Here is a 10,380-nt window from a genome sequence, read left to right as displayed (position 1 = left end):
TCCCGTACGGCCTCCTGTAGCCATGCCCGCCTCGGGCTTCGGGGGTAGTGGGCCGCACTGTGGCCACACCCCGTCTTGTCTCCGTTATGTGGGAACAGCTTTGGTGGTTGTGGTCTCGGCCGGCTCCTAGGAGTCGGCGTCCTTCTTGGCCGGCTTCTTGGAGTCGGCCACCCCGTAGTCGTCCTAGGGAGGGGTTGCCTGAGGCTGGGTCGCCTTCCGAGGGTCGGCTTCAGAGGTAGCCAGCCAGGGAAGGCGGCCCAAATGCTTGGAGTGCTTGAAGGCCCAAAGGCCTGATAATTTTTCTGAAGAACCAGGGGTAGTCGGTTAGGCTACCCGTGGCCATTTGCTCCGACAGTAGTCCCCGAAGCTGATTGGGCTTCGAGGTGGAGTAGGGGTTGAGAAGCTCGATCAGCTTCCTATCTTGACAAGCCGGCAGCTGGGAGCCGGCCTTGGTCAGACGCGCCACCTGAGTCGAAATCTTCTGGAGTCGGAGGGCGGGAGCCCGCTGGCGCGCGCACCGGGCCTCGGGCCGGCCACTGGCCGTCTGCGAACCACGTGGCCGGAAAGCCTGCCAGCCCACGCGCGTGACGGGACGTCGCCGCAGGGAGGGGGCCCACCACGTCCGCGCCCTGGCCCAGGCGCGGATCCTTTGTATCCCGAAACCGCCCGCACGTCCCGTGCGGCAGTTTCGGCTCGCATTTATGCGCAATAATCGCGAGACGTGGGGGGAGTGGGCGCAGTTAATCCCACGTCTCCCCCCACGTCCGGCCTCTTCGGCCTCGCCTCGCGAGGCTATAAGTAGGGGGAGGTGGAGGGCGGCAGGCCCTCGCACGCTCCTCCTACTTCCACCGTCTTCATCGCTCGCCCGCTCTCGCGACAGCGCCTCGCCGCCGCGCTCTTCCACCGCGCATTCCTCCGCCACCGCGCTAGCTTTCGCCATGCCTCCCGCCACGGAGCAGTATGGCGGGGATTGGGATGGCTCCAACGTCCACGACGACCACGTCGACTTCCTCCGCGACACGCGGCGGCTGCCCACCGCGGACAAAGTGGAGGTCCGCCTCGCGCCGGCGAGGGAAATCACACCAGAGCCGCAGGAGGGCGAGCGGGTGGTCTTCCGCTCGCACTTGTTGCACGGCTTCGGCCTGCCAGTGAGCGCCTTCTTCCGCTCCTGGCTTGACTTCTATCAGCTCCAGCCGCACCATCTCACCCCCAACGCGGTGGTGTTGCTGTCCGCCTTCGTCACCCTGTGCGAGGCCTACCTCGGCGTCCTCCCCACCCTTGAGCTCTGGGGGAGTTCTTCCAGTCGAAGCTGGGCACGCGCATGCGGGGCGTGCCGGCTCAGACTGGTGCCTTCATCGCGTCGCGGAGATCGGTCGCCGACAACCCCTTCCCCGTCATCCCGCTAATCCAATCGGTGAAGAAGTGGCAGAAGTCGTACTTCTACGTGCGGAACATCGCTCCACGGGGCGACTACATCAACCTGCCGGCTTACGTAGCCGGCCCACTGGCGGGCAGGCTGCCCCAGTGGTCCTTCCAGGCTGTGACGCGGTCGCCGGCTGGAAACGCCGCCATCGCCCGACTGCGGGTGATGGTCCAGTCGGAGGGCCTGACGGGGCCCGATCTTCTGGCCGCGTTCGTCACGCGCCGGGTTCTTCCGCTCCAGAGCCGGCCTCATCTGATCTGTCAGATGAGCGGCCAGCTCGATCCGAGCCGAATGTGCACCAAGAAGATGCCGCGCGAGGAGGTCGCCTACATGGTGAACTACCTTGCAAATTGCAAACTCACCGAAGAGTGGCAGTTCGGCAAGGAGCCATATAGCCGAGCCAATCCTCCGCTTACGGTATGTTCTCCTTGCCTCTTTTTCTCTCTCTTTGATTTGTTTCCGAGCACCTCTTGGCCGACTCTGACTTAGTCGGCTTGTTCTTCGATAGAGCTCTCTGCTTCGGCCGGCCGGCGGGTCAGACGCGGAGCGCCGATTCATCCCCGACCGGACCGAACACGACGTCGAGCCGGGTGCAGGCCAAGCCGGCGGCGAAGCAGGCGACTCCGGGTTCAGTGCCACCTTTGACGACTGGCCGGACGACGATAAAACCGAAGCCGTCCCGCGCCGCCAGCCGGCATCTGGACGCGGCGCGGGTTCCTCCGCCGCGCAGCCTGCTCGGGGTGGAGGTCAGAAGCGTCGCGCCGCCCAGGGCTAGTTCGGCAGCCGAACGAATAAACCCAGAGGCGGGGCGGCAGCCACCAGGCGGGAGGAGGCGGCCGCAAAGGCGGCTCGCTTCCGCAAGGCGGTGAAGCAACCGCAGACCGTGTCGGCGTAAGTTCGCTTTCTTTGTGTACTCTCTTTCTTTCTTTTCTTTGGTGGTTCTTGAGCTCTCGTCTTTTCCTTCAACGATCAGAGCTCCGTTGTCACTTGAGCGGGCGGCTGCCGGCTCCGTCGTCGAGTCGCCAAGGGGCTCTGGGAGCACCACCCGCCGCGTGGACCCCCGCGCCGACCTCCAGGAGGCGACGGAATGGAACGCGCGGGAGGAGCAGGAGGCACGGGAGGCGGAGGCACGGAAGGCGGCCGCCGCCCAGGCGGCACGGGAGGAGGAGGCGGCGAAGGCACTCACCGAGGCCGCAACCAGGGCCCAGGCAGAGGCTGAGGCCGCGGCGGCGGCAGGGGAGGTTTTGATGGTCACCCCGCTGCGCGTCATGGTGCCTGGGGACATGGAGCCCTCGCCAGGGGGAGCCAGCGGCGACCAGCCAGGGCTGGGGGGAAGCGGCGACAACGTCATCATCTGGGAGAAGGCGCCGCAGCCGACCCCGCCAACTGGGGCGGCCCAAGGCGGCCGGCCTGATCCACCGCCTGCACAGTCGGCGGAGGGCGAGCCGGCTGCGAGGGTTGAGACGGCGGTCCGGATTCCGCCGAGCCGGCGTGCGGGGAAGGCCGCGTCGGAGCCGCAGAAGGCCGCGTCGGAGCCACAGCCGGCCGTGGGTTCCAGCTCGTCGGCCCGAGATGCGGAGGCGGCCAGCGCTACCTCGGGGTGGATGCCAGGCGGAGGGACGGCCGTGGTGAACGTGGCTGCACAAGACGTCCGGACCCGTCTCCAAGGCCAAGCCAAGACGCTGAGGCAGTTCACCGACGAGTTCCTCGCAACGCGGGCAGCCATCCGGGTTAGTATTCCCATCTTGCTTCTTCTTGATCTTGATTGCTCTTCTTGATCTTGATTTCTTCCGTGGGGGCGCGCCAGCGCACCCACTGGGTGTAGTCCCCGAGTTCCGAGTCGGCTGCTGAGCAGGCGGCTTGGAACTTCTTGGAGGATTTGCCTTTGCTGTTTTTGTTCTTACTTTGGTCTTCTGTCCATCTTGCAGGACTACCACAACCTTCGAGCGGCCGCCTTCAACTCGCAGGCTCGGGAGCTGACTCAGAAGACCGCCGACCTTACTGAGAGCCGAGGTACGTGACTTGATCTTTATCTCATGTGGGGGCGCGTCAGCGCACCCACTGGGTGTAGTCCCCGAGATTCGGGCCGACTGCTGAGCAGTCGGGTCGGATCTTCCTTGACGATTTCTTACTGTTCTTCTTCTTCTGCCGTCTTTGCAGCGGCCAACGCCAGTCTAAGGGCACAGCTGGGGGAGTCCCAGACTGCTCTTCGTGCCAAGGATGCCGAGCTCGCCGCCATAGTGCAGGAGCGCGACCGCCTGGTCAAGAAGCTGGCCGACCAGGAGGAAAGCCACAAGGCGGCACTGAAGGCGGTGCAGGACCGCGAAGCCACTCTCCAGGCCGAGTTCGACATGGAGGCGGCCGGCTGGGCAGAGGCCAGGCAGACTCTGTTCTCCGGCTATGGCCAGATCGAAGATCTGGTTGACGGTAAGCCGCCTACCTCTTCGTCCTTTCTTGCCATCTGCCACTTTGGCTTGTTTTCTGATTTTGGTATTCTTTTCTTCCTTTCTTCTTCTTTCTTGCGCAGAATATTTCCCTGGCTATTCTACTGCCGCCAACCAGGCCATCGAGGCCCGTCGCCAAGCGCGAAGGCAGGCCGGCTTTGAGATCTCGCCAACCGCCGGCCGCTCGCTGGAGGAACAGCTCCTGGCGATCCAGGCTCGCATCCAGCCGGCTCACCGGCTGCTCCGCCGGCTTCAGCGTGCCGGGGCGCAGGTCTTGGCCGCCCTCTGGCCCGGCCAAGTGGTCCTTCGCACCCCCAGTCGGACTACCGACTGGCTGGAGGTGGCAATCGGCCGCTTCGAGTCTTGGAAGGCCTCGGCGGCTCGCTCCGGCGCCAGGCGGGCGCTGGAGTTCATCAAGGCTTGGTATCCCAGCCTGAGCCTGGACCAGCTGGCTACCTGGCGGCAGCAAGCCGACACGGAGCTGGAGCCGGCACGGCCGGCCATCATTCGGCGGGCTTCGGCGATCGCCGACTACACCGACACCAGCGTCTTCGCCCCCGAGGTGGACGACAATGGAGTCGCCCAGATGGAAGAGTGGTTCGGGCTGGACCCGGCGTACGGTGAGGACTCGGCGGAGGAGATCGACTCCAGCGACGAGGGCGAAGAGGAGGAGGAGGAGGGTGAAGACGCCGAGCCGGCTGATGGAGCAGCCGGCCAGCCTCAGCCTGACCGCGCCTCCAGCACTACGTCGCGCGCGAGTGCGTCTCCTGCCGCAGGTGGTGGTCAAGCCGGGACCCGCTAGTCGGCCACTCCTTCAGCCGGCGGGGCCGCCTTCACCGACCAGCTCGGCCTCCATGTCGCGCCCTAGTCTGCCGTCTTTTGCTTTTCCTGTCTTGTTACTCTTTAGAACAATGTTTGGTTAAATTCGCACAATTCCACCCACTGGATGTATTCGAACTTATGTCTATTGCCGGCCTGTTGGCGGCTTTATGTATATATATAACTTATGCATTTGGCCTTTCCTTGTACTTTTGCTCTTTGTCCTTCTGCTTTTTCCTTTGCCGCCCTCCCTTGGTTGCCGCCTCCCCAGTCCAACAGTTGCTCCGCAATCTGTAGCCGGGGGAGTGCTTGGCCGATTGGGGGGGGGAAGTACTCCAGCTTTGTTCGACTAAAGCTTAAGTTTTTTTAGGAAACCGGCCAGCCGGCTGCTTTGACAGCCGGCAGGCATTTTTGGAGGCCGTCTTTTTGCTATATAGGTTCGTTGTTCCTTAGCCATTTTTTGTGTGGGCATCCTTTCTGTCTTCCCTCTTGCTAGTCGGACAGTCAGTTCTTTGAGCTGCGACTTTCAACAAGAGAGGACTTGGGAGCCGGCGCACTACTTTTCTGAGTTCAGGAAGAACTTTCGATATAGCTCAAGGCGGCCAGTCCCCGGGCCGACTAGTCGAACCCGGTGCCGGACAAGAATTCAAAGTGTAATAATACATTCATGGATATGACACTCGTCATTCATAGATAAATAAAAAGGCAGTCCCCGAGTACTGTTCGGGGGGCCTGTTGGTTTGTACTTAATACAAAAGGGTAGCGTGATACATACTGCTTTTCAGCTGTAAAATCGTCTTAGGAGGTTTGCGTTCCATGGTCGCTCCGACTCCTTGCCGGAGTCGTCTCTCTTGTGTGCTCTTGGTTTTTGTGCGTCGATCAAGTAGTAGGAGTCATTGCCGAGTGCCTTGCTGACGACGAAGGGGCCTTCCCAAGGGGCCGAGAGCTTGTGCTGGCCGGCTGTTCGCTGGATCAGCCGGAGCACAAGGTCGCTTGACCTTGCCGTTGTAGTAGCGGCGCAGCCCTTGCTAGTAGATGGCGGACCGGCTGAGTGCTAACAGCCGGCCTTCTTCCAGTAGGTCCACGCCGTCTTCTCTTGCTTCTTTGGCCTCCTCTTCCGTGTACATGCTGATCCGAGGCGAGTTGAACTCGATGTCTGTTGGGATGACAGCCTCGGCACCGTACACGAGGAAAAATGGAGTGAAGCCGGTTGACTTGTTGGGTGTAGTGCGCTGGCTCCAGAGGACAGCCGGCAGCTCTTCGAGCCAGCAGCCGGCCGATCGCTCCAGTGGTACAACCAGTCGGGGCTTGATGCTGGAGAGGATGAGTCCATTTGCTCGCTCGACCTGGCCGTTTGACTGCGGGTGGGTGGGTTGGGTGGCGTTGAATTGGAGTCGGCCACCGCTTCTTGTGTCGTTGCAGTCCCCGGGCCGACTGCTGCAGTCCCCGGGCCGGGTTCTGAAGTCCCCTGGCCGGGTGCCACTACGGCAGTCCCCGGGCCAGTTGTCGAAGTCCCCGTGCCACCTGCGGGATTTCTCCAGTCGGATCCGGCTGTATCTGGCGCAGGCGGTACGAAGATGGAATCCGACTCTGGAGACGGCTTGATGGACGGCTTGAGGAGGCACTGAAGGGAGACGCCAGTCGGTATGGCTTGTCTGGTGGAGCCGATCCGTGCTAGGGCATCTGCTTGGTCGTTGTCGGCCCTTGGCACGTGAAGGAACTCGCACCCTTCGAAGTATCCGCTGATCTGCTGGACGAGGAATCGATAGCTCGCCATGTTCGCGTCCTTGGCGTCCCAGTCGCCAGACGATTGCTGGACCACCAAATCTACGTCGCCGTAGCACAGGATCCAGCGTATGCCGAGTTCTTTGGCTAGCCAGAGCCCATGTACGAGTGCCTCGTACTCGGCCACGTTGTTGGAGGCGGCGAAGTGGATCTGCAGCGTGTACTTGAGCTTGTCACCTTTGGAAGAGGTGAGGACGATGCCGGCTCCCAAGCCGGTGCGCATCTTGGACCCGTCAAAGTGTATCCGCCAATGGGTAGAGTCGGGAGCCGGCGGTAAGTACTGGGTCTCGGCCTAGTCGACGAGAAAGTCGGCCAACGCTTGCGACTTGATGGCGGTGCGGGGTTGATAGAAGATCGTGTAGGGCGCCAATGCAATGGCCCATTTCGCCACCCGGCCGGATGCATCCCGGCTGCCTATGATCTCGGCGAGCGGGGCAGTGCACACGACCGTGATGGGGTGCTCTTGGAAGTAGGGCTTCAGTTTCTTGGCAGCGAAGTACACCCCATAGCACAACTTCTGGTAGTGCGGGTAGTTTTGCTTTGAGCTGGACAGTACTTCGCTGAGATAGTAGACCGGCCTCTGGACTAGCTGGGCTCGGCCTTCCTCCGGGCGCTGGACCACAACAACAGTGCCGACGACTCGGCTAGTCGCAGCGATGTAGAGGAGCATGGGCTCCTTCTCAGTCGGCGCAGCCAGGACAGGCGGAGTGGTCAGCATTTTCTTCAACTCATGGAAGGCTTGGTCGGCTTGATCATTCAACTCGAAGTGAGTGGACTTCTTCATGAGTCGGTACAGGGGGAGGGCCTTCTCTCCTAGTCGGCTGATAAAACGATTCAGGGAGGCTAAACAGCCAGTGAACTTCTGCACATCTCGCAACTTGGTGGGAATCTCCATCCTCTCGATGGCCTTGATCCTGACGGGGTTGCACTCAATGCCGTGTTCGGAGACCAGGAAGCCTAGCAGCTGGCCGGCTGGCACTCCGTACACGCACTTCTCGGGGTTGAGCTTGATCTGGAATCGGCGCAAGTTGGCGAATGTTTCTTTCAGGTCTTCCAGCAAGGTACCGCGCTTCTCTATCATCACCACAATGTCGTCTACATAGACGTGGGCATTTCTGCCGAGTTGTTTCAAGAGACATTTCTGCATGCAACGCTGAAAAGTGGCACCGGCATTTCTCAAGCCGAATGTCATTGTCAGGTAGCAGAAAGCTCCAAAGGGTGTGATGAAGGCAGTCTTCAGGCGGTCAGCCGGGTCCAACTTGATCTGATGATACCCTGAGTATGCATCCAAAAAAATTAACAGCTCGCATCCGGCTATGGAGTCTATCACTTGGTCAATCCGTGGCAGAGCAAACGGATCCTTTGGGGCAGGCCTTGTTCAAACTCGTGTAGTCTATACACATACACCATTTGTTATTCTTCTTCAGAACCAGAACTGGGTTGGCAAGCCACTCTGGAAAGAACACTTCCATGATAAACCGGCGGCAAGGAGCCGGGCTATCTCTTCTCCCACAATTCTTCGCTTCTCTTCTGACAGTCGGCGGAGGGGTTGCCTGACCGGCTTCGCATCAGCTCGGACATGTAATTTGTGCTCGGCGAAATCCTTCGGGACACCCGGCATGTCCTTTGGGGACCATGCAAAGATGTCTCGATTCTCACGGAGGAAGTCAACGAGCTCGCCTTCCTATTTACTGTCCAAGTTCGCCCCAATCACAGCGAACCTCTCCGGGTTCTCCGGGTCCAGAGGTATCTTCTTCGTCTCTTTGGCAGGCTGCAAGGAGCCCTGCGCATCACAATCCTTGGGGTTGGGGGACAAGGCCGGCTGCTTGCCGGCCATGGCCACAACCCGTTCCAACATCTTCTTCTCTTCTGCCACCACGAGGGACTCGGCCAGCCGGTTGCTGGCCATGGCACACTCGATGGACTTCTTGTAGTCGCCGGCTACCGTGATGATCCCCTTCGAGCTCGGCATCTTCATCTTCAGGTAGGCGTAGTGGGGCACAGCCATGAACTTGGCCAAAGCAGGTCGGCCAAGCAGTGCATGATAGGGGCTCTCCAAATCCACTACCTCGAACCATATTGCTTCCCGGCGAAAATGATCTTTGTCTCCGAAGAGAACATCCATTTTGATCTTGCCGATTGGAGAGCAAGACAGGCCGGGGACGATACCATGGAAGACGGTGCGGCTCGGCATGAGCTGCTTCGCTTTGATGTTCAGCTTCTCCATGGTATCGCGGTATAGTATGTTGATACTGCTTCCGCCGTCTATCAGGACGCGGGAAAATCTGGCAGCTCGCCTCTCCATCGCGAGGGTGACGTCCAAGACCATTGCATAGGAGCCAGGCGAAGGCATCACTTCTGGGTGGTCGGCCTGGCTCCAGCTGATTGGCTTTTCTGACCAGTGCATGAACTCGGCGGTGCTAGAGCGACTGCGTTAACTTCTTGATGCTGTCGGCGCCGACTGCGCTTGTCGTTGGCTTGACTAGTGAATACGATGTAAGTGGCGTGTTCTTCGGGGAATTCGTCTTGGATGGCGTCGACTGCCGGCCGAGCCGCCGGCTGCTGGGGTGCTGGAGGCGGCGGGCTGGGAGGCGGAGGCGGCAGGAACCCCTCGCCCTTGGTGATGCGGGTGAGCCAGTGGCATTTCCGGGTTGTGTGGCTGGACGGCTTCGCGCCGCTGTGGAACTTGCAGGGGGCGTCGAGAGCTTGCTCGTAGGAGAAAGATGGCTACCAAGGCGGCCGGCCACCCTTCTTCTTGGGAGCGGGCCGATCTTCGGGCTGCTCGTCTTCAACTGTGGTCACCTGCCGACTGGAGGAAGTCGGCATGGGGCCCTTGCGCTTGTGGTCGTTCTGGTAGGGGCGCCGATTAGGGTCGCCAACCGACGTCTTGGGAGCCGGAGCAATTACTTTCCCCGAGGCGTCCACTCGGAGCTCGGTCTTCATTGAGGAGTCCGCGGTGGCGTACTTGTCGGCGATGACTAGTAACTCGTCGAGGGTAGCCGGCTCGTCGCAGAGGAGTCGGTGCTTGAGGAGGGTGCCCTCTCGGCACCCGGCGGTGAAGTACTCGATGGCCTGGACCTCGTGCACTCCCTCGCAGGAGTTGCGGAGCTTGGCCCATCGCGTGAGGTAGTCGCGGGTCGACTCGTTGGGCCCTTGGACGCAGAGGGAGAGCTGGCGAGGCTTGGGAGGCCGCTTGTAGGTGCTGGTGAAGTTGCGGACGAAGACTTCGGTGAAGTCCAGCCAACTGTTGATGCTATAGGGCTTGAGGCTGTTGAGCCATGTGCGTGCCGTGCCTTGCAGCATGAGGGGGACATACTTCACGGCGACGCGCCGATTGCCATTGGCTATGCTGACGGCCGTGGAGTAGTCAATGAGCCAATCCTCCGGCTTCACCGAGCCATTGTACTTGGGCGTGTCTCTGGGGAGCGAGAACCCTTTGGGGAAGGGCTCATCGCGGATGCGGGGGCCAAAGCATGGCGGGCCGACATCGTCTTCTTCTTCTAACGCCAAGGATCGAGCAAGGCGGTCGATCCTGTGGCGGGCGTCGTTCTCGCCGACTCCTTCTCGGCGGCCGAGTCGGTTGCCAAGAGTCGGGTGTGTGATAGGCAGCGGAGTGAGGCGTCTTTCTCTTCGAGGCGGGGGAGGAGGCAGGTTTCCTTGGTGCTCTACTGCTCGAGGGCGGCCCTCCGCGTCGCGCTCGATGGTGATGCGAGTCCGGCTGCGGCTGGCAGCCGGCTCCTTGTCTTTCTTCTGGCGCGCGCCGCTCGCAGTCGGCGAGCGGGACATCGCGGCGTGCTCCCGGCGCGGGGGATGACTATCAGCACGGGCGCCGGCTTCGTGCCGTTCTGCAGCCGCGTCGATCAGCTACTAGATCCGTCTTGTCATGTAGGGGAGCTCGTCGGCTCCCAG

The sequence above is a fragment of the Aegilops tauschii genome, chromosome 5 (assembly GCF_002575655.3).
Source record: "Aegilops tauschii subsp. strangulata cultivar AL8/78 chromosome 5, Aet v6.0, whole genome shotgun sequence".
NCBI classification, from domain to species: Eukaryota; Viridiplantae; Streptophyta; class Magnoliopsida; order Poales; family Poaceae; genus Aegilops; species Aegilops tauschii.
Note: the sequence above shows the minus strand (reverse complement) of the source record.